At 36.3% G+C, this 26,734-nt stretch overlaps 1 protein-coding gene across 8 annotated transcripts in view; it reads right to left on the bottom strand.

Moving 5' to 3' along the window:
• The window catches only part of SLC16A7 (solute carrier family 16 member 7), an 84,010-nt gene that overhangs the window by 38,536 nt on the left and 18,740 nt on the right, over nt 1-26,734 (bottom strand). The gene's annotated exons all lie outside the window — the stretch shown is intronic.

Below are 26,734 nucleotides of genomic sequence, written 5' to 3'. Positions count from 1 at the left end.
GAAAGCTGGTGAGGGACTTTTTAGGATGTCGGGTAATGGAACGACTAGAGGGAATGGATTAAAACTAGAGATGGGTTGATTCAGACTGGACGTTAGGAAGAAGTTCTTCACCATGAGGGTGGTGAGACACTGGAACAGGTTGCCCAGAGAGGTGGTGGAAGCCCCATCCCTGGAAGTGTTCAAGGCCAGGCTGGATGGGGCTCTGAGCAACCTGATCTAGTGGGAGATGTCCCTGCCCATGGCAGATGGGTTGGAAGCAGATGATCTTTAAGGTCCCTTCCAACCCTAACAATTCTATGATTCTATGATTGAGAAGTATCATCCACTTTCAGGCATGGGAAACAAATATAATAACAGGCTAAATAACCTAAGTCTCGTCCCAAATCAGTGGCATAGCTGGGATGTGGACTAATATCCAAGCTGTGAGTTATGACTGAGATTTTTAAGTACATGTGTGTTTTAGAAGCTCATTAAGTAGCAAATGCAGATTAATTGTACTGCTTAATACTTGAGTTAGGTGCACAGGTGGGTTACAATGTTTGCTTTATAGGTTTGAATAGTCTGCTGCTCTTACTTAACCCTAATGAATGTTAATTACATTGCTGTATTTGAAATAAATGACTTTGTGGTAGCATTAGTAAAATAATGAGCTATAAAGGAATTATACTCTTATAAAAGATCCTTGCTTGGAAGCTGCAAAATTTTCAGTTTTCTTATTTTTATTAACCGCTCTTTAACGAGTTCCAAGCAAGATGGCAGGATAGCAGGTATTATCTCATCAAATGGTATTGCCTCACCAACTTTTACAAGCTATTGTCATTATCTTGTGGGCAGTATTCAGTATTTGAAGAAAAAAAAAAAAATCTCCTGTTAGTTTTGTGAGAAGGTTTTGCTCTAACTTGGAATTTTTTTGTGGAGAAAGGGAGGGCGCAGAAAGACTCTGACTGAAGGGATCAAGAGAGTTTGTTCTCTGCTTTTAGCTCTAACTGCCCAGTTCTGGAGGCAAAGTAGCTCCTAAAGAGCCCTGGTACCCAGCCTTAAAGAACTGGCTAATTGTCCCGAAAGATGAGAAAAGTCTCCATTTTGTCTGAATGTCTGTATTCAGAGACTGAGGGGTATGCGATAGATGAAACCCAGGTAGGTGAAAGATACACTCAGAATCTGACTTTACTGCCTTTTCTCCACTGGGGTCTAACCTGCAGGACAAATACACCCAATGTAAGACCAAAACTGTTAAAACATGCCCAGGCTATCTAGCATTTTAGAAAGCTGCTGGTTTTTGCAGTTTCTCCAACAGCCTTGAACCAAAGGGCCATGTCTGTGAATGCTTTCCAGACTTTTATGTGACAATAAAATAAATTATATATATAGTATATTATATTAAATTGTATTTATGGTGCTTACATTAGGATTTACTATTTTTGCTAGAAGTCTAAGAAAATTTTAATAAAAAACCCCCAAAATCACCAGCCTTACTTAATTTTAAAGCCTATTTCACTTCAGTCTTTAATAGCACCATCTCGAACAATATTAAAACATACAACTACAGGTATTCTAAGTATAAAGTTATATCTTACTGAGAAAAAACAAAATTTATTTTTTCTTGAAGAGGGGATGAACAAACTAGTTCTTAATATTGACATCTATGAAACAAACATGGAGTTCTTCAAGCCATCCATAATTTACAGTTAAAAATCAATATTGTAGTGTACTTGTCACCCCACTGAAGCAGTAACAAGACAAGTATGTGCTTGAAGAGAGTGTGGGAAAGTAATAGCCCCTCACACATCCGAAGCAGGCATATTAATATCATTCTTCCAAATGCCTAGGAGGTTGGCATAGGCAGGCTCCGTGGAGGGAAGCAGAAGGGAAGGAAAGGCACATGTTGTAAGATAAAAATAAACAAACAATCCAAATAATTTTCTTTCTTCTTAGGGTCTGGCACTGTAATGAGCTGATTCTTAGTAACAGCATCAGCTGAGCAGATAATTGGATGTAAAAGCAAAAGCTGTTTGCTGAGTTAAACAAGGATGATTACAGATACAGGTCCCTGATGGCTGTGGGAATAATGAAAGTTCTAACTCACTTTTACCAAGAAGACTGGAATAAAGGCACATACCATGTAATTCCTTCTTCCTGTTTGAGGACTCAAAATAGGACTACTGAGGCAGAAGTGAACCCTGTAAGATATTGCCCTATAAAAAGCAAAAATGTATAAATAATGCTGTAAGAGTGTAATTAAAATCCCATTTGTACTACGGCTCTACCACATCATGGTTTAAACAGAGGCTGAGGCCAAAAGCTCTTATGAAGTCAGTCTCTACTGTTAGGTTTTTACAGAACTGGAACCCCCATCTGAAAAAAATCCATTGAAACTGTCTTGGAATTGTTGCATCATTGAAATCAGATTTTGAGCACTGCTGAGTCAGTAGTGAGATGACTAATGTAATTCGTCAAAACTAATATTAATGCAGCATTTATAATTCATTGGAATTTTGCTGGGGAGGGTTTGTTGGGGATTTTTTGTTTTTTTTAACCTCATATCTTCTGCTGCCACATTCTCCTGGGAAAACATAATCTGTATTCACAATCCCAGCTATGGGTTGGACTTCCATTCATCATGTCTTCTGTTATTACCTTTTTTCATTGACCTCAAGGGAAACCTAAATGACTGGCTTACTCTGGATGACTAAATGCCTAGATGAGTAAAGTTAAGTGAAATGAATTCCAACTAAAGTGATTGCAATTCTGTTTTAATTACTGCAAAAAAGCAGTCAATAGGATATCTAGCCTAAAGAGGCTGGCACTCCACCCAAATTGAAGTGCACTGAAGTGAAATGTTGATGGCTAAATTGAAAATGCCAGTGATCCAGCCTGAAGAATTAATCAGTTTTAACAATAAGTTGATTGAGGTTGATGAAAAATTCTGCATACCTGGAAAAAAATAAGCCATCAAACTAATCAACTTTTCAAAAAAAATCCAAATCAAAACTTTGTGGTGCCATTAAAGAACTAGTTTTAATAAGCTCAGTTAAACCGTTCCTTTATAACTCAAAGTGTTGCTCCCTGCACTGCAAGAATATTGATCCACTTATTAATTCATTACTAAACATTTGCACCATCCTTTAAATTCTACTACGACCTCCCTCATATTTAACATGATAGTTACCAGCTTTACAACCTATTGTATAAGCTTATTATTTTACCTCTGTATAGACCAATTCTGAACCATTTTTGGTAATATAAGCCGTTTCAGTACATCAGCACATTCATCATTAAAATTCACATTGAGTGAATATTATAAAAAAGAAGAATACCCAACATAATGGAAGTCATGTAAATCTGGAGCTGTATGTTTGATGCATATTTTTAAAAGTTCTGATCTTTAGAAGACGGGAAGTTATATTTTCTCTTACTTGTAATATTTTATAAATGGAAGAACTAAGGTTTCAAGTCAGTGTTAATGGAGTTGTCTGCAGAGCTGCTGCACATTGCTTGAAAAATAAATAGGACAGTCTTTCCAAAGCAGCAGATTTTCCATTATTAATAATAACAGATATTCATTTTAATATCATTCTCTCAATACTAAGCTGCAGAAAAAAAAATATCAATGATGGGAAAAGCTAGTTTATTCTTAAACTGTGCTATTAGTTAAGGTTTTCAAAATCCAAATACATCGCTTTTTACATAAATAATTTGGAAGTGGACATATTTAATTCCTTTATTGCTAAAGATAATATTCACATCCAGCTATCACCCTAATATTTGACATGATGGATGTGCAATAGATTCCAGTTCAAATTCTGCTGACCCTAATTTCTGTGAACTTTAACAAAGTTACTCTGTGCTCTTGAGATAAGAAACCAACCACTGGCTGTCTTCTCTACTTCAGTATTACGGCCCACTGTATTTTCGTTATGTGTCCTAGCACCCACCTAAAGTCTGGCCTGGATGCATCATCTCACACACACTGGGAAAATATTTTTCTTCTATTCTTGTGCAGCACATGACTCCCATGGATGGAAATAGTTACTAATGCTTAAGTCTCAGTGACAACTACTTAGATTATGTAATAGGAAGTAAACTGATCTGGAGTCTGTTCCCAAGAGCATATGACTGGAAACACATAACAGGCCAAGGCTGGAAAATAACTCCAGTCTGCAAAAGCTTATAGAGCGTTCACATTTCATTTATTCCTGCCAGTTTGGAAATTGTTACTCGTTTAAGAAATAGTTTCTATATTATTAATAAAATGGAAAAAGTTAGGAACACTTCTGATGACATGGAGACTTTCAGAAGTGTGAACTGGGAAATCTAATGAATTATCTGTCAGCAAAACTACAGCTAAATTATGTACTATATAGAAAATTACATAAATAAGGCCGAAAGGAAATGGTCAGAACCATCAAAACTTACAATGAGGAAAATAGCTTTTAAAAGAAATTACTTGGAAACCACTGTATCTTGGAAAAGCCAGAATAGTTTCTGCAATTGTAGGTATCCAGTCTAAAAAACTCTTCAGGATTTAGGTCATAAGCAAGAAACTATTCAGTTAATGTAGATTTTAAAAGCTGTGTGAGAGTAAAGAAAGTAAGCCATCTATTTGTATGAAATAAAATTGATGTGTGAGCTCTTTCTGCCAGGGAAAGTTAAAACGTGAGCCACTGATTCCAAGCACAATATAGCCAAAAGATAAATTAATCCAGAGGTCATTCCAGAATGACTAGAATATATTAGGTCCGTAGAAAGAAATGAAGACAGGAAGAGAGGAAAAGAGGAAGAAAGAAAGAAAGAAAGAGAGGAAGAGAGGAAGGAAGAAAGGAAGAAAGGAGGAAAGAAAAAGAAAGAAAGAAAGAAAGAAAGAAAGAAAGAAAGAAAGAAAGAAAGAAAGAAAGAAAGAAAGAAAGAAAGAAAGAAAGAAAGAAAGAAAGAAAGAAAGAAAGAAAGAAGGAAAGAAGGAAAGAAAGAAGGAAAGAAGGAAAGAAAGAAAGAAAGAAGGAAAGAAGGAAAGAAGGAAAGAAAGAAAGAAAGAAAGAAAGAAAGAAAGAAAGAAAGAAAGAAAGAAAGAAAGAAGGAAAGAAAGAAAGAAAGAAAGAAAGAAAGAAAGAAAGAAAGAAAGAAAGAAAGAAAGAAAGAAAGAAAGAGAGAAAGAAAGAAGGGAAGAAAGGAAGGAAGAAAGGAAGGAAGAAAGAAAGGAAGAAAGAAAGAAAGAAAGAAAGAAAGAAAGAAAGAAAGAAAGAAAGAGAGGAAGGAAGGAAGCGAACTTCATCCACCTTAACAGAATTTATCAGAGATGAAAACTTTTATACATTCATAAAAAACTGAATCAATGTGGCTTCATAAAATGAAGCAGAATAATTCTAAAAATGTCAACATTTTTCTCACGGACATAGTCTACCTGAGAGTTCTTTCAAAACAGAGACATTAATTTTCATTTCATTAATCTCATGATCAGTGATAACCATGTCTCTGAAAAAGCAAAACATGACAGCAAGGTATGCTCCTCACTCCAAACGTCTCTGGATCCAGGCAGATAGATAATCATGCGGATATGTTAACATGGTGCTGGTGTTTGGGGGCCATGCAGGGGCCATCCTTGAAGATGTACTTGTCATTTCTTAAGTACAGAAATCACATTTTAATAGCACCTTGAGGACTGTACAGGGGAAGGTAGCACCTCTAACCAGCTAGCATTAAAGTAGACAGCGATGTCAGCCTTTCTTATGCCGATATTTACGCTGGTAAAAGATTGTAAAAGAAGATCTATTCTTATTGGATAGCCCGTAACTTTGAGCACAGAGCTAAGCAAATGAGGAGGTATATACTTACGTGGAACAGTGTAGCACTACACAGATACACATACTATCTCTTGATGGCTAAACGTGGCCAGTAGAAGCAGAATAGCTATGTTAGCTCAGAATCCCACTGAGGCAACTTAGCTCTACTCAGGTATCATGGCATTGTGCTACATAAAATAAGTACATGTATGATGATTATTTGTCCTGTCTGGAACATGATGATAAAAAATTCATTTGAAGTATGTACCAAAACTAATATAATTTAGGCAATGGCAATGTTTTAGCATAAACAAATACAGGGAAGGAAGAAGTTATGATTGTATTCGATTTCCATGGGAAGGAAGAGGATGTTTAATTACAAACTTACTATGTACTTTGTCCAAGTGTTAATGAGATGACATGCTGATATATATACAAAACAACTTTAAAGACCAAGACAGTTTAATCAAATTCTGATGTGTACTCCTCCACCCATTGTGAGAAACTGGACATGGGGAGATCAAAAAACCTCTCTTGTCTATTATGGAGGACACTTTTTCCGACCACAGTACACAACACCCGAAGAATACAAAATACTGCTGTACCTCTCAGAGAGTAGTTCTACAACTATTTTGCACCAAGCTTCAGAATTCATCAAGAGTTGAATATAAATCATATATCATTTGCAACGTTTGTACATGTATCATTTGCAAAGTTTTATTCTACTACTTACTAAATCCCCACAGAACATCCAGAATATCTGTGTGAAGCCTGTGGTTCAGCTCTGGCACAGCAGCACTGAAAAGTTGTTTAGTGCTTGTCAAGACACTCAAAGAGATGAAGAGATGACCAACCACTGAAGGATGCAAGAGAAGGGCTACATAATTCTGAAACCCCTCCCCTCTCATGCTGACATCAGGAATCTCTGAAGAATCTAGAAAATCCAATATTTTTTCCATAGTTTTTCACATTTTCCATTTAATTCCAGCACTATGCATTTATCTTATACAACATCCATTTCCCCAGCTTACAGTGAGGAACATAAGCCTTTTGACCACAACTCACCATCTATCTTAGCCTGTTACAAAAGCGCGGCTTTCAAACATTAAGACAAGAGAAACTCCTTTTCCTACTGCAAATGGATGATCCAGGCAGGCCACTGTCTGGGTTGCAGACCCAAAAAGCAGACCTGAAAACTGAAATCCTGAAGCGCAAGAGCCTGCTAACTACGTGATACGAACTTGCTATTGCAATAGTTCTGGTTTAGCTGGTAAATTACTCATTTTTGACAGAGAATATGGGGTAGCATTGCTTCATTACTCAAAAGCAATCTGATAAATCCACAAGATGCACTTTTGTTGATATGTGCTGGACTATAATTGTAAAACTCCCATGTTCCAAAGTGCTTTGCTCCACATAACCCTTCTTTGCTAAAACCACACCAAAGTAAACAGACTAAAAAGTCTGTTAGCTTTTACATTTCTGAATCATCACAAGGAAAGCTTTACATTTCAGATTGTTCTCCTGTGAACTGAGATAACAACACGTATTATTCTCATCATTGAGACTCTAGATCAAAATAATTCAAACCCTCAAAACTTTGTTTCGCTATAATAGCTGCAATAGAAACAGCAGTACAGTTGGGGTTTTTTTATAAAGATACAGCAAATGAGACAAGAAATATAAAGATTTCTGTGGTATTTGCAAGTTTCCAATTAGCAAAAGGGCACAGTAAAAATATTCGCAGAAGAGACTAGTTAAATCATATTTACCTGAAACCTTAATAAATCAAGAGCAAGCCCTAACGAATGTAGGGCAATGAGCGCATCAATCTAAGCAATGACTCTGTTGTCCCTTTCAGGACAGAAATTTAATCAGTTCAGAGGCAAAAAATTGAGTTGTGTTTTTCCTCGTGAAAAGCATACACACATTTGGTTGTTACCATATAATTTCTACTGAAGGCCAATTTACACTTAAACCCAAGAGTTTAGCCAAATTTTCTACATGTAAAATTGTTCATAATGTGTAAAAACATGTATAGTACACCACATAACTATTCATTTTGTCTTGACAACAAGACAAGAAAGCAGCAGTGGAGTTCTGTGAATCTCAAGGTTTTTCCTTGAGAAAGCAATACAATGCTGGGATTCACAGCCTAAAAGTGTATAGTCCACAGGAGATTACTCTTTCAGTCTTCAAGACAATAATACCTTTCTTTGTGTACAAAACACCCAACTCTGGAGTTTATATTTTTTTCTAAAACCTTTAAAGACATCTCTTTTATTTGTTTCTACTGCAGTCTTAAACTATTTTCCTACCTATGCATAGGTATGCATAGACTATGCACAGACCTCCTATACATAGACTTTTACTTTCGCATACAGCCCAACTGACTTCAAAGGGGTTTAGATGTATTTGAACTACAAATCCATATTTCTAATTGCCATTTAGCTAGATCCTTTCTCAGTCAATAGCTGCAGATGAAACAACAACCACCTTCTGGGATGACCAGATTTAAGTAAGAATATTTTCTTTTTCTTTACTGATTCTTCTCCAAACACACTTTTCAATATTTCACTTATCTCTCAAAATATTACTGGATGTACTGCCAGGTGTTCCCGAGGGGCGGTTGTACTTGTTTTAATCCGTTTGATTCAAGCACAAAACCTGTTTTCTGTTCAACCTTAGTATTATTATTCCCTTTTCATTGTATCTTGCATTTCATATATTAACCATGCGATTTGGGTTTTGCTCTTTCCCCCCCACCAACCCATAAGTTATATAGGTTGAGACTCATTTCTTCAGTCAACAAAATGTTTATACTAAGAGACAAAGATTGGGTAAAATGAACTCTGCCCTGACTCTAAACTAATCTGTATGGCTTTCATGTATAGAAAGAGCACGGGTTGTTCCTTCCTCTTCTCTCTAGTATAATTTACTGATTCAAAAACTATGTCTGTAAAATGCCTCACACATTTATTGCACCATTTACATGATAAAAGATGCATATGATGGAAAAACATACCTAAGTTGCATTTCTGTGGCTGCGCATCTCAGAAAAATGCACAAAGTATGTAGGTGGTAGTACCTATGAAATGAAATTTGAATGCACTTCCCTTTGTGGGGAAATGTGTGATTGCCCCCTGCAGAATAAAGCTGACCATTAAAAGATGCTGCACTAATAAACCTTGAACGTTTAGGAAGTTAAAAAAGACGGTAACAGAATGTACCTGTTCAGGAAACCTGAGCAAATATCAGAGTGCAAAAGGATGAAGCAAATAGTGTTGTTTTCATCTCCAAAATGTGAGCAGAGCTATGACTCATCTTCTCTGCAAAACAAAATAGGTCTTTGAGGAGAAGCACATGTGATATTGTCTAGTTTTGGCTATTTTTGAGTTTTTCAATTGGCTTGAGCTTCTATATCTAAGCTTCCAGATCTAAACCCGCCTTGTAGGGCATATGCATTCTATAAAGTCACGCATACATTTGCGGTACATGTAGATTACGAAATAGCTATTATTACCTATGATAACTGTGCGTATTTTAACTGGTAATTTAACACAAAGTACTGTTTAATTTTCCACCAGTCAAAGAAAAATCTTAATCTTTTCTAGCACCATCCCTAAATAAGACTATTGTAGGATTTTTTTATATGCTAATTCATAGATTTTTTTACGATTATTCAAATGAAAACAACATAGTAATGTAAAGGTGATGTACAAATTCTGTACATAAATGAATAAAATATTTTCTAAGGTACACTCCTTCAGCCGTATTTCTGGAAGAGACAGAGTGGGGATTCCTTACATTACAATCTGTCAGTTCAGTAAAACTGCAGAAAAGCAACAGAACAGAATGCAAAAGTTTGATTTTTAATGATAGCAAACTTTTATGTATTTCTGACACTTTGCACACCCCACATTTGAACATGCAGGTGGTGGTTTCGAACAAGCGCATTTTTATGTATCTATCTCCTGCAAATTTAAGCATGAGTGCTCACTGAAGGAAAAAAAAAAAAAAACAACCCAAACCAAAACAGGTCCCTCAAGAATAAAAGATTAAACCTGTTTTAAATAGAACAAGTACTGTAATTCTTGAATTTTTCTTAGGCATAAAATGAACAGATTGAAGCTCTGCACTCAGAATACTTGTTTGGTTATACTGGTTTTGTACTATTAGAGCAGCCAAACACAGATGTAGGATAAAATTACATGTAAAATAGATATTAAAGGAATACTTTGGTAGACTCAAGGATAAGACTGAATGATTACTCATTAGTTAATGCATAGCACATGTATTTCAGACCAGTGGCTGGATCACCTAATATAAATTGGCCTTTTATAAACACTCCTGTTTATCCCAACTCCTTAAAAGATCAAGAAAAAAAACCCTCTTGAAAAATATATTTCATCTATCTGCGTATTTCATTGCTATGGGCTGCCCCTAAGAAAGTGTTGTAAAAGGTTACTCTAACCTTTACCCGAGCCTTGAATCACCCACGTTTGCCCTCATCAAAGCTTTTATATTGCTACCTGAAATTCACTGTAGTTTGGCTTATGCATGAGGAACACCTCCAAGGTTTGTTAGACAAATACTTTAATACAACTACCCTAGAAGTATTTATGATTTTAAAAAAAAAAATATAATAAAAGCATAATTACTTTCAAGTTAACATAGTTTGAAAGAAAAACTTTACAAATAGTATCTTTCTCTAAAAAACCTAAGGTGACATGCAATATCCTTTGTGCATAACGATTATATAATGCCAAAAAATAATTTCAAATTGTGAAAATTACTTAGAAATAGTAATGATGTTGACATGAGCTAGACAATAAAGTTGTGCTTGTCCCTCCTCCATAATTATATAAGGAAAAATTAATTTAGAGTTACATATTTTACATACACTATATATCTACAAGTCTTTATGATGAAGATATGCACAGCTACACCCTACTTTAAGAAAATGCTTTCTTTTGTCTGTTAACTGGGCAAAGCACTGGTTTATTTGCTCTAATATATCTTACATACCTGCTCTGATGTGAAATAATGTAATATCACTCTACTGTTTCCTGCCAAGTAACTACAAAATCATTGTTAATTGCTAGCAAAGCACTTGCAAGAAAGTGTTTATTTAAGCACAGCAAAGACGGCTCTAGGGCATATTTGCACCATGGGACTTATGTAAAACGGCTACTATCAACCTGACATGGAGTCTTTATCCTTCTCAATTACAAAGAAAGACATATTTTACCAAAAAAACACTATCCAAAATAGTAGTATTATGTGCATTTCAGGATATTACACTTCACAGAAGAGTGTGACATACAGATAAATTTAAATATGATAACTAATTGTAGATCTTTGTTTCTTCTGGATATCCATGCTGAGTAGCTGAATGTGAAAAACATGCAGCCTTTCTGAAGTACGATGTTTATTTTACAAATAGGTTGATGTACACAGGACGGGAAACATGAAGCAGAGAGATGTATTAAGTCTTTCAAGGTGTACATTAGCTCTTTCACCCTGGAACATACTTCCACTCCAGTATGAGTTGATTGGTATGTGTCAAGTTGATTGACACATTTAATTCTTCCTTTTTTGCAGTTCTTTGTTTTTAGTAGATTCCACTGTATTTATTCTTTCATCTCAATGATGGATTTTTTTATCATCTATATTTATCGTATAAGTGTACCAATAGTATTAAGTATACACTTGACAATTTTTAACTCCATGCCTGACATGGAAGCATAGTCTTCCAGTCAAGGCAATGACTGAGCTTTCAGGTGACCTGGACCCAATCTCTCATTCTGCATCAAACTTTTCTTGTAATTTTAGGCAAGCCTTTCATGTCTCAGTTCAATAAAGATCTTAAGAACGCACATACATCCACTTCTATTTCAAACAAAACATTTAGGCTCAATACCTTTTCATACTGATTGTTGGTTACGGGTGGCTAACAAGTCTGTAGCGTAAGGATGGTCACTTCAGGAAAATCTGAATTCTATATATCCACGCCCAAAGCAGCAATTTCTTCTGCTCAAGCTAAATTTTGTTAACACTTGCATTTTCACAGGCCAAAGAATAAGAGATTATTGCCTCCAACATAGGACAATTTTATCAAGATGGACTGACAATGTCCTCCTGAATAGTCTCACAACTGAAGTACCCTCCTGAAATCGAAAAGATGTTAGCTAGAATTTACTTGGACAGAAAACAAACCTGAACGTTAGGTAATGTTCTAATCATTGAGTAAGTGAATTCCTAAAAAGGAAGTGCCAGTGCCATTTAACACAACCAATAGTGCGATACCCTATTGACCAGGTAACCTCTAAAAATGTAGAACAGTCCAGACCTATCAAATGACCTCATCTTGGTTACTGAATGGACCCCAACGAGAGTAAGACATCCAGCACAGTAAAAGCTGGGGCATTTCTGACCATGCTAAAAAGAGAACATTATCATTCTGAATCAACTAGGAAAAGAAATTTAAGGGCCTTTACTATCTTGCTCTTTGAGGTTCTGATTACTGAACTTTATATATAAGCTTATGTTTATTACCATGTATGTATGAAGCTTATATATCAAGCTTACATATGAAGCGTATACTCCTTTCTGTATCAAATTTTATTGTAGCGAATTGAGGAATGATGATAACTGGCCAAATACATGTCTCTAATGCAAATACCAATCAAGACCATTTTCTCCAGCCATGAAAAGCTCTCCATTTAAGTGCCTATATATGATCAGTTTTGTTATCTTTATTTTTTCCATTAAGGGAATCCAGTGATGAGTGGGAATGTTGTAGAATATATTGCCTATCAGCTGCTTCTTTCCTCTTTTGGTCTTCAGTGTGAGAGAATACGTATGCTTCTCAATGGCAAGGTCTTTAACACTGTATTATTTTTGCCCTTTAAAACTGCCTTTTGCACAAGCGAATGTCAAAACCTATTTAATCTATCTGCATTTTTAAAGTGTTTATTGTGGTGACACTGTGCTTAGAGTGGTGTACAAAGATTAAAAAACAACAGGCAGGCTACCAGCAAGGAGGCAGTGGAATCTAAGTGTTCTAAGTGCAGTGATACCATGAAGTTTCTCTGGAAAAATCGAGGGATACAGAAAAAAATGAGACTCTGCACAAAACTTTGCAAAAGGAGAGCAGTAGTGGGGAATCCCAAATTTCAAAATATTTTTTTTAATTTATTTGTTTTCCCATATTCATGAAAAAGCGTCAAAGGTTTATTTACGCAAATAACCTGAACTCAATGGGAAAAAGGTTATTTTGGAAACACTGTTTCTCACTCTCTCTTTCAAAAAGAAAAAAAAACACCCAGATTTTTAAATGTAACTTTCCTATTTGATCTAGCACACTCATTCAGGATTTACAGATGCGTATATTTTGCAGGGTGAACAATAATAAGTCTTTTTTAGCTGAAAAAGAGATAAAAAGCATTAAAACAACATTTCAGGTGAGGGGAATTTTTAGTGATATGAGCAACCATAAAAGGTTAAAGCTAATGTTTCAGACTTTGCAAAAATATTCCCCTTTGTTTACAGTGTAAACTTGGCAATTTCAATGCCAAATCACGTTTTCAGTTGAGAGTGAATGAAGCCTAGTAGCAGTGTTAATTTGTTGATTATATGATAGCAACAGTCTCTCTATAGTTTAACCTACATTATTTCTCTCTCCTAGGCAAAGATTAACTTTTTGATTATTCTAAATTCAACAGATTCCATCTTCAGGGGAAGCAGAAAAGTGGAAATCCAATGTCCAAGTTCTTCTACTAGAAAAATACGACATACCGATTTTGAAAATTTGAAATCACGATGTATCAATAACCTCTTTCTTTTACTTGTTGCAAATGAAAGATGCAATCCATAAAAGACCCAGTATTCATCCCAAAATGTAAGGGTTTAGTGAAAAAAATAAAATCAATGCTGGCTTTGGTGTTATACGTCACTTGGCTGAAATCATACACGCAAAGTCCACACATTCAGCCCTACCCAAGCTATTGTCTCTTTGTATTTTGCACCACGAGCAAGTGCTTGCTAAAAGACACGGGAAGAGGAGCAGATTAGCATATTTTCTGTGCCAAAGTAGAATTTACTCATAAAAAAGAAAAAGTTGCCACGAACAAAACAAGAAAGCATTTGGGGGGATTAGCATGGCATGTATATTTTTGGAAGCCTTGATTGTATTTGTCATCCATTCTGCCTTCTGTATCACCACATTTATCTTATTTAAGCTGTCTTTTATTTCTCCAGTATTTTAATATCTGTGCTCACACTCAAGGATATCGCAGAAGGACTCAGCTGAGATTTCAGATGAAATATTTGGCATCACAGCAGAACAAGGTCACCTTTTAGCCTCATGACTAGTGGTTGTGGTTCACCCTCATTGACCCTGCCTGTACTATAGTCTGAGTTAAGTCATGCAAGGAGGTGGGAAGGATTAGGCCAGAAAATGTGGGCAGGCTCAGTAACGTGTATAACCTTACGCACTTCTTAGAAAAGAACCACCTGGCTCTCCCCTCTCAGTAGGGTTTGCTTCTTTCCGTGGTCTTTCAGTTGCTTCTTCATTTCTGCTCTTTTCTAGTCAAGCCAGAGAAAAATTCTGTGCTTTCACACAAATAATTAAGGTATCTGTCCTTTGTACAGTACAGTATAGTCACAGGTATTTTAAAAAAAACTATCTGTGGCTTGCTGTCACACCCTGCAGCACTTTTTCCGAGAGCTGTTCTCACCTCAGCTGACCAGAGCAGAATGCCACAGCATTTCTGGAGAACTGTCACGCCAAACAGCTTTCAACTGTGAAATCATTCAACAGATTTAGGAAACAATGTAGATCTGGGCCAAACTGCTGGGTTTTATTTGATAGAATTTATCCACACAGAATTACACAAAATTTTAACAGTTTATACCTTCTTCATCAAGTGGTCTCATTAAACGCTAGTTTTAGAAGTGAATATAAAATAATTTCTATTCTCTGTAACCCTTTTCTTACTCTTTAGCTTGTTCCCTGGCATCCAGCATACACCCAGTTGTTTCTTTGCAATGATCAGATTCATTATTTCGTGCAAGAAATAACAGACTTGATCCCCTTTTCCAAAATACCGCTGGCTAACAGAGTAGCGTGAGCACAGCCAAGATCAGCTACAATGAAGAAAACTCAGCAGCAGGATTGTTTTTTATCTTAGAACAATCAGGTCCTGAATCAAATTAGAGAGGAAGAACGGAGGAGTTTATAACTAGGCTCAGATGATAGGAATATCTATCATAAACCTTTTTCCTTCCCTCAATTTTAAAGGTCTTACACACAGAAGGGGGTAAAAAAGAGGGGAAAAAATAACGAGTCTTTATTATTGGAACAAAATTATGTAAAACCTTGCACAGATTCCTTTAATAGCAGTTTCCAACAATTAAATCTATATGAAATTGGGGCTACGAGTTTCTGTTTCCCCCAACATGTCTCTCAGACAGAAGTCACATGAAATGTTAATGTTGATGCCATAGCAGTTGAAGAAAAAGATATTGATTGAAATAGTTAAACAAACAAAATCAATATGATTTTAAACCCCTAGGAATTAATTCTCCAGACTCATGCTCTCTTTGAAGCACGTCTGTCTCACCTGTTCATGCAAATAAATAAAAAAAGCCACCCCGGAAAAAAGAATTGCTCTCAAAAATTAAACTTTAAATGAGGAATCAGAAAGGATTATTTTTAAAATTGACCAGTTATTTCATGAATCTCAATTTCTGAGTAATCAACTCATGTCATGACAAAAAGACGACTCATTTTTAGAAACTGTAGAAAACTTACACTGTGCAAAGTAACACAGTACAGCTAGGGTGTAAGGCAATAGGAACCTGCTTCTGTGTTTGCAAGGCACTGACCAAGCTTCTCGTACAGAAACTAAAAAAATTCAGTGTATTTTGAAAGCAAACACATCTGCATCTGTATAGCTCTCACCATCAACTGATCCCAAACATTACAGGAGCTTTAGGCTTAAAGACGACTTTTGAGCGTTTATGAGTTGAATATCTAGATTTCAGATTAAAGCCGCCTAAGCCTGACATATTTCTGCCTGAGATTTTCTGGGCAGAAATACGAGCATCTGTTTTATATGACAAAGAAACAGAGAGTCTCAGGTACCGAGCTGCAGGAGACCACTGTGGATCCAAAACAGACATATCTGAGATTTCTGGAAAATTGCCAAAAGTTCTAAAATTCTGACTTGAAAAGATTTCCAGATGAGAAACAAGGATCTGCACATCAGGGTACAAATATCTCCTATGTGCACTGAACTAGGCTATAGCCTAATTGCAATGAAATACATAGATGAACCCTTCCTCCGTCTATTCTAATAGTTTGGATAATACTTATATGTTTCATATTATCATCTGTGTTTCAATTTGCTTTTGGCAATCCCATTTTCCATCATTCATCCTTTCTTCATGACTTTGTCATATAAGAAAAAATAGCATTTAGAAAGAATTATTTTTGCACTTATATATGATTAAATTCCTTATGGTTTCTTTTTATGAAGAAGCAAAAGAATCTTATTTAGAAATTTTCTATTAATTCAGAATTCTTCAAGCAGCAATGCTGTCCACTTTACTTTCCAATTTTAAAACTAGAATTTTCTTTCTAAGGACATACATGAAACTTCACCTTGATAACTCAAAAGAAGAATAGGATCAGAGTATTTCATATCCAAGACATTGATTTATATGTAGAAAAATCAATTTAAGCATATTACATATGATATGTAGCATTTTATGAAATGTGAGCAACAAGGCAACTAAAGCACACTGACAAACACTGGAAATTACATCAAAAGGAATGAAACCATACCAAAATAAAACTAGTCTTATTTTACTTTTATTCCACACACGGTACCTCAGAAATAACCCTACATTTTACAAAACTTTTTGCGGGACTTAAACTACAAAACGCTTTGCTATTACCTGACAGGGGTAATTAATGATCCATCAAAAATGACGAGGAAGTAAATTTTATACTAACAGAGTCATGTGCTGAACCACCCTCAGCTGGCTGACTCCAGATAAATGAACAAAGTCATGCCATAGTATGTCGAGGCTTAAGTACAATTTTCCTACTTGCATGGTATGCCTGTGACAAATACAGCCTGAGGTTTCCAACAACAGACATGCTGTTATTATGGCAACTGCACAGGGTAATAAAAGAAACCTCGTGAGAATCACACGTGACAAAAGTTGAAAAGAAAGTCACAGTAAATAATTGCTTCTCTGAAGCTGGGCCTGCTGCTACTTTTTCAAGTATTTCCATGACTGTTTGTTAGTCTGCGCAATACACTAATTCTGCAATAAAATAGTTTTTATTAGTATTACAGGTGTGCACATGATATTAGATGCTGAAATGAGAATTTTGTAAAGCAGGCTTTCGGCTAGAAGAATGTATTAATATTTGACTATTATATCATGATAGCATCAATCCATTTATCTTTAATGGACTGTCTCACTTACAGGGCATAGGAAAAAAATAAAATTGAATTCTCTATTCATAAAGATGTTAGGATTACCAAAACCAGGAAAAGGCGGATGTATCTTTGGGATTTCCACGAAACAAAATTGCATTTTATCCCAATACCTCTTTAAATAGGTAAGGCACTTCTCATTATTAATATATAGACATGTGAATTTGATAGAAGAAAGATAAATCAAGGTGAAAATAAATTGAAGAAAAGATGAAATTCAGCATAAAAATTTAAAGAAAATGTGCTGATAGAACAACAGGTAACTTTGGGGCAATATTAAACTAATGCAAAGTAATTTTTACAACTTGCACTGCTTTCAGATTTTTCCCTGATGTCTTCTCCCAGAAATATTGTCTACAAAGAGATGAGGATCTTCTGGAAACCCAGCACTTCTAATGCTGGCTAAACCTTTTCAGTTCTGAGTAGGCAGAATCACGTTTGTACTGTTTATACTGTGCAACAAAAGAAAAGATCAAGAAGTGGATGAATGTCGGTAGCCAGGCACTTCTGACTCATGCTACAGGTTCAGAAAAATCCTCTTTCCAATTCATTACAGAGTCAACATATTTCAGAAATCGTAGTACTTACCAGGAATAAATAAACAAGCAATGCTCTGAAAGCAAGTTCAGACACTGTCCTCGTAAAAGAATGAGGAAATAGTGGAAGTAAGCCTTCATGTGAAAGTACGCCTCTCTCTTACATGCCATTTTGAGATATCACATTGAGATACCTCAGAGACAAAGATCTAGCTCACCAGTTTAAAATTGCCCCCACACTCATCAGCAATGTTTTTTAATCTGATGCCCCCGTACAGGTGGCCATCAGGATACAGACATCAGGACACGCTGTACTTCATGTGGACATTTCGTGTCTCATATAAAAAGCCAGTAACTCCTTCATGACACTGGCTTCTATTACCAGATACCCACACACTGAGCTGTGTGGCATCTGGAAAAACGGCTTTAGTAGTATCTTGGTTAGATAAGGACAACGTGAATGTGTGTATTTAGACAAAGGAAGAGAAAGAAAAGGGAGAGAGAAACAAAACGTGCAAGAAAGAGCGAGGGAGGGAAAGAAACATAGATAAAGTGATACCTGAGAGAGAAGAAAGTTAATTTTCTTAATTGAGGATTAGCAGACAAGGAAAAACAGTTTCAACTTCTGCACTATTACCGTTAGCACGGAAAGAGAGATGAGGAACTTATATTTAGCTACAGAGAGACATTTCCCTAGTGAATAAGGAAATTAATGCATACCTACTTTTCTATGAACTTAAGGTTAAATTGCCCTTCAGACACCTCTCTTTTAGAAATGAAATGCTCCTCAAGAATAGATACCAAGTGTTATCCCATTCTACAGAAGCAATTTGGTGACTCATCTGATAGGACAGTTGCAAGAATTAATGAAGCTGCATTTCTGTCATTGATATATTTCATTGCGATATGTATAATACTTCTACTTGTGAAGGATTTGCTTCTGTAATTTCTCTTTGAATCTCCTATTTCAACTGTATAATACCCAGCAAATCATCAGCCTTACAGTATGATGTGATTACGCCCAGGGCTAGCACTATTTTCCTCAGTTTATATATACTGCTTGAATTACATTAACTTTTATTCTGGAACTAATTACATTTTCCTATATTAACACATCTCAGACTGTCTCTGCTTTAGTCAGTCTGTTTAACCAGCATTGCATAAGAATACTGGGCCCTTGAGCCTAAAATAATGTATATTTGCTTGCCATTTTCTTCTCTTACTGCTATTGCACGAGTAATTCGGCTGCACTGTGCAGCCAGATGTTAGTACATACTGTTGATCTATATCATTCTTGACAAGTCAAAAATTAATATCATGGGATCACTTTGAACAAATAAAGTACTTACTGAGGGACAGAAAACAATGTGTCTTATGTGAGGGATGCAATGCATCCCACAAGGCTTTTTTATAGCCTGTAATTAACTCTTTAATAATTTCATACATTATAGAAAGTCCTCCTCATAAGTCAGAGATTAATTACTAAGCAAAAAATTTTAATGTTCATTCCAATGGTGTATTTCATACTGATTAATACAAACTAGTTTCCTAATAATATGTGAATAGGGTTCATTACTAAAGCAAAGATTCCTACTCTATGGAATTATACTCCTGCTCACCATTTTTCCTTATTTCCAAGATAAAAATGACTCATTTGGAATTTAAATTCGAGGACATATCAGTAATTTTATGTATCACAGTGATACTAAAACTCAATTCACGCTCTCTGAAAAGTCTTACAAAAAATAAAGAATGAATTCAAGCCAGTTAAGATACAGAAATAGACACCCAAAAGCACTTAAATGGTTGTTTTATTATACCAATATTTTAGTACAGTGATGGTCTACTTATGACTAGTGATTTAAAGTGTCTGTAACGCCAGATTTGGTTAAAAGACTTTTTAAAGATTCCTGATTTGTCATTAGGTGGGATTTCTTCTCCCTTTTCCATTTCTCTTTATTTCACTATTCAATATCTTTATTTTAAATGCCTGCTTTGTGGGTATGAAGGTGCATAAAATGAAAAATTGCTTCCTCCTCAGACTATGCTTAGATTTCTGATTTGCAGAAGGTGTAATTTTGCCCTCATTCAAACAGATTTTTTCAAGTGTTGACTTGTACTCTTAAGATGAGTGGTTGTTATAAAACTATCTGGGTAGAAGGAGGATGGCTTTCCCTCTCACATCTTAAAGACTTCTGCGTTTGAGCAGCTAAGCTTAGATAACCATGCTCAAAAAGAGCTGATTCTCCTTCTTGTAGCCCCATCTCAATTGTCTTATTACAGAAAACACCAGAAGGAAGGTTTTTTTGTCTGCCTCTCATGGAGCCTTCTTCATGTTGTACAGTCATATACTTCATATTGTCTTCATGCCAGGTACCTCCTCAGTCTTTTTGTCTTTCTACTGCATGTTTCAATGATGCCTGCCATCATTCCCTTTGTGCAAAGGGATAAAACCTAAGGGGCTCAAAAAGACTTTCTTTCCCACAGATCAACGGTTCTAGTTTTACTTCTCTGCCTCCTTCTCTCGACCACACACACTACCAGTGCAGATTGCTTGAGTTGCACACCACCATCAGGCCATCAGCTGAAGTTATAATGACCTCAGGATGAAGTTACATCAACCTGCCATCTAGAACGTAGATTAAGTTTTTCTTCTCCTGGTGCTCTAATTCAGGTGTCTTCAGGCAAGGGACAGCCAGCAGCGTAGGCATGTGTGCGAGTTACCTCCTAACTTCTGGGAGCGCTGGCTGCTGCGTGCAGCCTGCCAGGGGCTTCCCTTCCACCAGCAACCTGGGTAGCCAGGCTGCACCAGCATGTCTCCATGTCTGCATTCCCAAGGAAGTGCAGGCTGCAAAACAAACACAAAGACCAAGCCAAAAACATTCACACTATGTTATCTAATGAGCATCCCTTTTTTGCAATATCCGTTCTATCACGCTCTCTCACAAATACATGAGGTTTACTGTCAAACCAGGGCAAGCGCTTCAGCTTTAATGAATCTGATAGCAATGAGGGAGAATGGAAAAGTGAATTAACACTTCATACAGCCACCACAAATAGCCGCCTAGAATAAAGTGGAATGCATGAGAAGTCTCTTCCCATCAATCTAAAGATGATGTAACGACATCAATCACATACTCTTGCTGTTCTATGTCTGTGACACTGTGAAAACTGAATGATGCCGAGAAGGATAGTAGGTAAAAACTACTTGCTATTTCTCACAATAAAAGGATGAGGAGCCACTCAAAGAAATGATCAAGTAGATTCTTTAATGATGCATGTTTTTAAGGTGAATCCACCAACGGTGAATTGTATTCCATTCTACTTCCCTAACGTTGAACCTTGCCTGAAACCTAGGGGGGAAAAAAACCAAACAAAATCCCACCACCCTTCCTTTAGAAATCCTCAAATAATCCTAGCAGCCATGTCACCATCCCCTTCTCTCAGAACAAACAATAAAGAGGTGTTTTCTTTGTACTTTATCCTTCTCCCACAGGTCTGGATTTCAAAAGACACTGTGTGGACTGCCACATTTTGCAGTCACTGTCAAGATTATTTCCTGAACGTATTGCAAAATTAACCATTCTGAAAAAGGGAGAGTATTATTCCCAAATGTGGTAGTTAGTCCTTAGAGACAGTGATGAGAGCTCTCTTGACACAAGCCAATGGTAAATTTTATGAAATATAAAATAGGTTGTTAATTACTAAGCATTGTAAACTGGTGGTTACGAGGAAAGCACTCATTCCTTCCAACAATATTCTCTATAACAAACCTCAACAAACAATCTCTTTATCTCTCGTAACAAGGACTGTATGGTTCTCTCTGGAAAAAGACACTCCAGTGATTCAGTGGCACAAACACGTGCTAAGTGTTTTTTTCCGGATGGGAGCTAGAAAGCTCGGCACACCCAGGGACTGAATTCTAGACAGGCAAACAACTGCGAAGTGCGCCTTCCCCTTTTGATTCATGTTTGTAGCTCAGCTGCATGATGGCTCAAGAGCATAACTACGGCTGTCAGGCTGATCTCCTGAAAAGGAGGGGGATATGCAGGACAGCTGGCCAGCAACAGATGGGGATATGCTGTTCCATCTCACGGGCTGGTGGAGCTCCTGTTGCAGCACATGCTGTCCGGGAAGAATCCTAACTCTAATGTAGCACCGGTCTTGCAAAGGAGGCCTGGCTTTAAGCCACAACCAAGTCCTAGAATTCAAAGTACTTCTTAAATTGCTTATCTACTCCTTAAACAGTCCAGTCATTTATAGTTCAGATCAGTTATTTTTGCTGGAAATTAATTAGTTCTTTAAATCCTTTTTTGTTTAAGTAAGGTGAAAGCATGCCATAACCTTCTCCGATTTTGTGAACAGAACTTGATATACCTGTTGACAGCTTAAGATTTCTTGTCCTTGAAGGAGAGAATTCTTTGCCTTTCTAATCGCATGATAAATTCAAAAACGTCATCATCAGTCCCAGTCACCACAAGGATGATTGCTTTCATTCATTCTGCTTTACAGTAACATTGGCTTCGACCATCAATTGACTTCTAAAATAGTTAAGCTGCATTAAAATTAGACTGTTGTTATTGAAATTTACAATGAACTGAATTTATCTTTTATTCATTCTCTTAACTTTGTATAGACACCTAGAGTTTAATTCTGTTCTTCTGATATTTCAAATTAAATATTACTTGAAAACCAAAAAGTAAAACTCATTTGAAAACTTATAGAAACAGAAATGAAGATACCAGTTCATTTTGACCTTCCGAGTGGAAAGAAATGAATAAATTAAACATTCATACCGTTTCTCATTATCAAGGCGACTGGACGCAATTGGAGGGAGCTCATTCTACTACGCAAACTCACCCTGACCCAACTAGTGATTGTATGTCAATATAAATTACCATCTTGTCTTATCTCCTTAACATAGACATACTGTCTATTATGGATAAAGTTATCTATACCATGCCATGCAAACAATATCAAAGTACAGTATTCATTTGTAGTGCGAGATTCACGCCAGGGTTTAAATTACAAGACATTAATGTAAACTAATGGAAAAGCTGAACCAATATCTGAATATACAAAATGTGACAAGCAAGTTAAAGGGTATTACAAAATAGGATTTGGCTGAGAAATACTGCTTCTTTGCATTATCATTTGTGGCACTGCGTACAAAAAGTGTTATAACTTCACAGTGTGTGACAAGACACCTTGAGCTCATACTTGGCAGATTATTAAAAATCTTATACAAAAGGTGCCTGTACAATCCCACACAGAGCCATAACTGTTCAGCAGGGCATTTTTTTTCTTTATGCCTTTTTCCTCTTTTAAAATGTTTTTCAAGTAAAGGAGAAATATATTAACAGTGATGTATAAACACAACTCTGTAGTCAATCCTTTTTAAACACACAAATGAGAAAAACAGATATGGTCTACTATTAATTAAATGCTATTTTTGCATTATCTATTTCCTTCTTTTTTTTTTTAACTGAAGGATCTGTTTACAGAAATACATATACAGTCTGACCCTTTTGAAATGCCTTCTGACTTCAAAGAAAATCTGTCAAGAACAGGAATGTGTGTTTTACGGCTTCTTCCTCATTGTCAACAAATATTTCAGTATTTGAACTAAAGGAGCAATTCTTGTGAATGCTTACACACAGCATTTTAGTACTTGTGCATATTCTTACTAGACCCTACAGCATTAAGTTTCACTCTGATGAGTCTCTTTAAGGGAGTCTTGATGAAAAAAAACTACAACTTTGCATAATGTGCTCGATAAAAAAAACAACAGGATACTCAGAGTACTCATACAAATAAAATTAATATTCAGACTAAATGTTTACAGATGTGAGCCCTTAAACAAATGCAGTGAGCTAGAATTGAGTTTACCTTACTCTTTTAGATACTAATTCACCCTCACCACAAACCAGAACATAAATCAGATACAGTTCTAACCCAGAAAAAGAAGTTGAACTTGCTGAATAGAATAGTGCCATTTTTATGTCTTCTCTTTCTCTGCAGTCACAGCCTACCCTTTTCCTTTTTCATGATCTTTCCATGCTTATACAGTTCAAGGCACACCATCAGCTTATCAAATATCAATTTCTTTTTAACTTCTTATTAAAATAGTTAGAATTATTATTCTAACCTATTATTGTTTCTCTAGTTTCTTCACGTATCAGACATGACCATTACTGTTTTACACACATGTAGTAACATATAGTATCTACACACATATAGTATCTACGTAAATCAAAATTCCATATCAGAATTCAAAATCTAATGTAAAAGGACAAATATAAATGTATTACGATTTACTGCTGCTAAACATATGATACTAATTTGCTGCAGTATAACGAAGGAATTGAAATCCGATGATGGACATAGTTGAGTGTTTTGTCAGTTTTCAGGATCTTCAGGACCAAGCATCACATATGGCAATTTTATTTGAGGTTGATGACCAGTTCCATTTGTCATCTAAAAGAACCTGATTTTATCAGTTTTGTATTGTTTTGAGTCACCAGATGGCACTTTTCCCTGTTCTTAAGACTTACCATCTGAGCGTGTAGGAGTTAGATCTGGGAGAAGCATTGCCAGCTGAACTGAGATTCTGTATAGATGTGGAGTACGTTACCAGTAACGGAACACTTGTCTTGTTTCAATCTTCCTCTTTAGCTGAGAAAATTCTTTCTCAAATTAGTTGCTGTAGACAAGCTACGTCTACAGAAGTGGAAAAAAAAGAATTTAAAAAAACCCACTTTTGTCAACACATATGCACTGCCCAGGGACATTTTCTAAAGGATTCTTTCACATTCCCCACAAGACTATATTTAAAGCTGCACTTCTAACTTGAATAAAATTATATTGACAAAAGTAAATACAACTGTGTTGAAAAGTTTGTCCACTTTTAAGTACTATCATTTTGTTTCTTCTATTCTGTCTATGTTCTTTAAGTAATTTCTCTCCCTTGTTTCCATGTGCAATCCAGAGGAAAAAAAGAAAAAATCAGAAAAGCACGCAGCCATGGCAAGAGCCCTCAGTGAAGTACAATCATGATTCATTATCATCACATACTAATGGAATATCTCAGTGGAAACACCATAAAGCAATGTTTAAACATCATGCAGTGATTGCTTTAAAATGTCTGTAACTACATTGCACACACATCTTTCACTCTCCTGCTTCCTTCTGTTATGGGGGTCAAGCACAGCCATTCCTTTCGCTGAGACTTTGGGAAGAAGAGACAGGCTGATTTAATTTGTTTTCCCCTCGACTTCTTTCCATCTTCTAACTGTTTAAGGGGATAGGGAGTTGTACTGGTAAATCAATTTTGTGTGACAATCTGAAAAACAGTTTTTTAGGAGGTAAGTTAAAGCAAAAGGAATTTTCCCCATATTGAAACTTCACTAAGGTTGCATGCAGCATCAGGATAAATCACTTGTTCAAACATGGCTCCATTATGTAAGGATTTGGGGACCTCTCTACCATTGCCCTGTAGGAATACCTTTCTATTATCTCCTTCTATTTTTCCTAAAAGGCAAGTGACTGGTTTTTCACTGTTAGAGGGCTACAATACATCAGTTCTACACAAGGATGGGTCTATGTGAATACACACTGGGGTCCCAGTCACTGGTGAAAAACAAAATATTACTTATTTTTTGATCTTCCCAATATTTTCTTTTTTTCATAAATATTTTATGAATAACATTCCATGTAGAAGTATTGAGAATCATATAATGAGCAAATACAAATGAAAAAATACAAAGAAAAGTATAAAAATGCCCATGGGAAATAAGCGTGAAAACTGTCACCATTGACTAGTTTTGTCATTTTTTGTTTTGCAGTTTGGCCCATTTAAGTCCATAGCCTTACTATGTGGTAAGCCATCATGGTGCTTCTGCCATCAGAAAAGCTGTGAAGATGACCGACAAAATTCTGGCCTCTAAGCCATCAGCCTGCTCTAGTGAAATCAAAGGCAGCTTTGCACTCGGTCTTGAGCACAGTAAGAAAGAATTAGACCTTGAGGCTTTAAACTTTGATAACAGGGGTGACAAAAACAGTACCAAAAATCACCAGGTTATCTCCACGAAATAAACTCAGTAAACTTTTCTCCAAAATTATGTATGATCAGCCATTGTAAAACTTCTAGTGCATTAACTATTGGCAAAACTGTTTAGGTTGGTTGGAGGTTTTAGAGGCGTTGTTATATATGAAAAACAGAATTGGAAATTACTTTTGCACTTCAGTCAAAGGAATCTAATAATTTCTAAGTGCCTACAGCTAAAACTAGGCACAGGGCACTGAGTTCCAAGGTTGCAAAAGACTGAAGCAGAGTTACTCGTGTCAGTGAAACAGCCACCCACACTGCTTGCTTTAAAGTAACGCCTCATTCTTTATTACAAAAATCTCTGGCACTGCAGAAGACCCAACTGTGTAAGTGCTCAGCAAGGCTGAATAGCCTTAATTCCGTTGCTTGATTTCATGCAGGGGGATTATATTATTGCTGCCCTCACAAATCCTTACGAAAATAAGATGTTTATCATGAAGACTTGTCTTGTAAGTAAAATTAATACTGCATTTATAAATCGCGTGTTACCTCAGAACACATGGGATTAATTCTCCGTCAGCCCACTCTAGTCTTCATTCCCACACAAGCTGCCACAGCAACCATCTACCTCGCCTGCTGCCTCAGCTATGTCCAACTTGTCTTCAAATCTTCTCCTGCCCTGATTCATCTTTTTCCATATTAGCTGTGAGCTTCCTGAGCTTCTTCAAATCTGTGTTTCTGCCCAACACTTTGCTTGCACTCTTTGTCACTGTCCTAGCATTCCTCTAATTCAATCCAAGTCACACAGGCACAGAACCACTCCCAGAACACCCTTCACTCTAATTCCGATTTACATTT

This window comes from Larus michahellis, chromosome 1 (assembly GCF_964199755.1).
Source record: "Larus michahellis chromosome 1, bLarMic1.1, whole genome shotgun sequence".
Taxonomy (NCBI): Eukaryota; Metazoa; Chordata; class Aves; order Charadriiformes; family Laridae; genus Larus; species Larus michahellis.
Note: the sequence above shows the minus strand (reverse complement) of the source record. Positions and strands in the feature narration are given on the sequence as shown.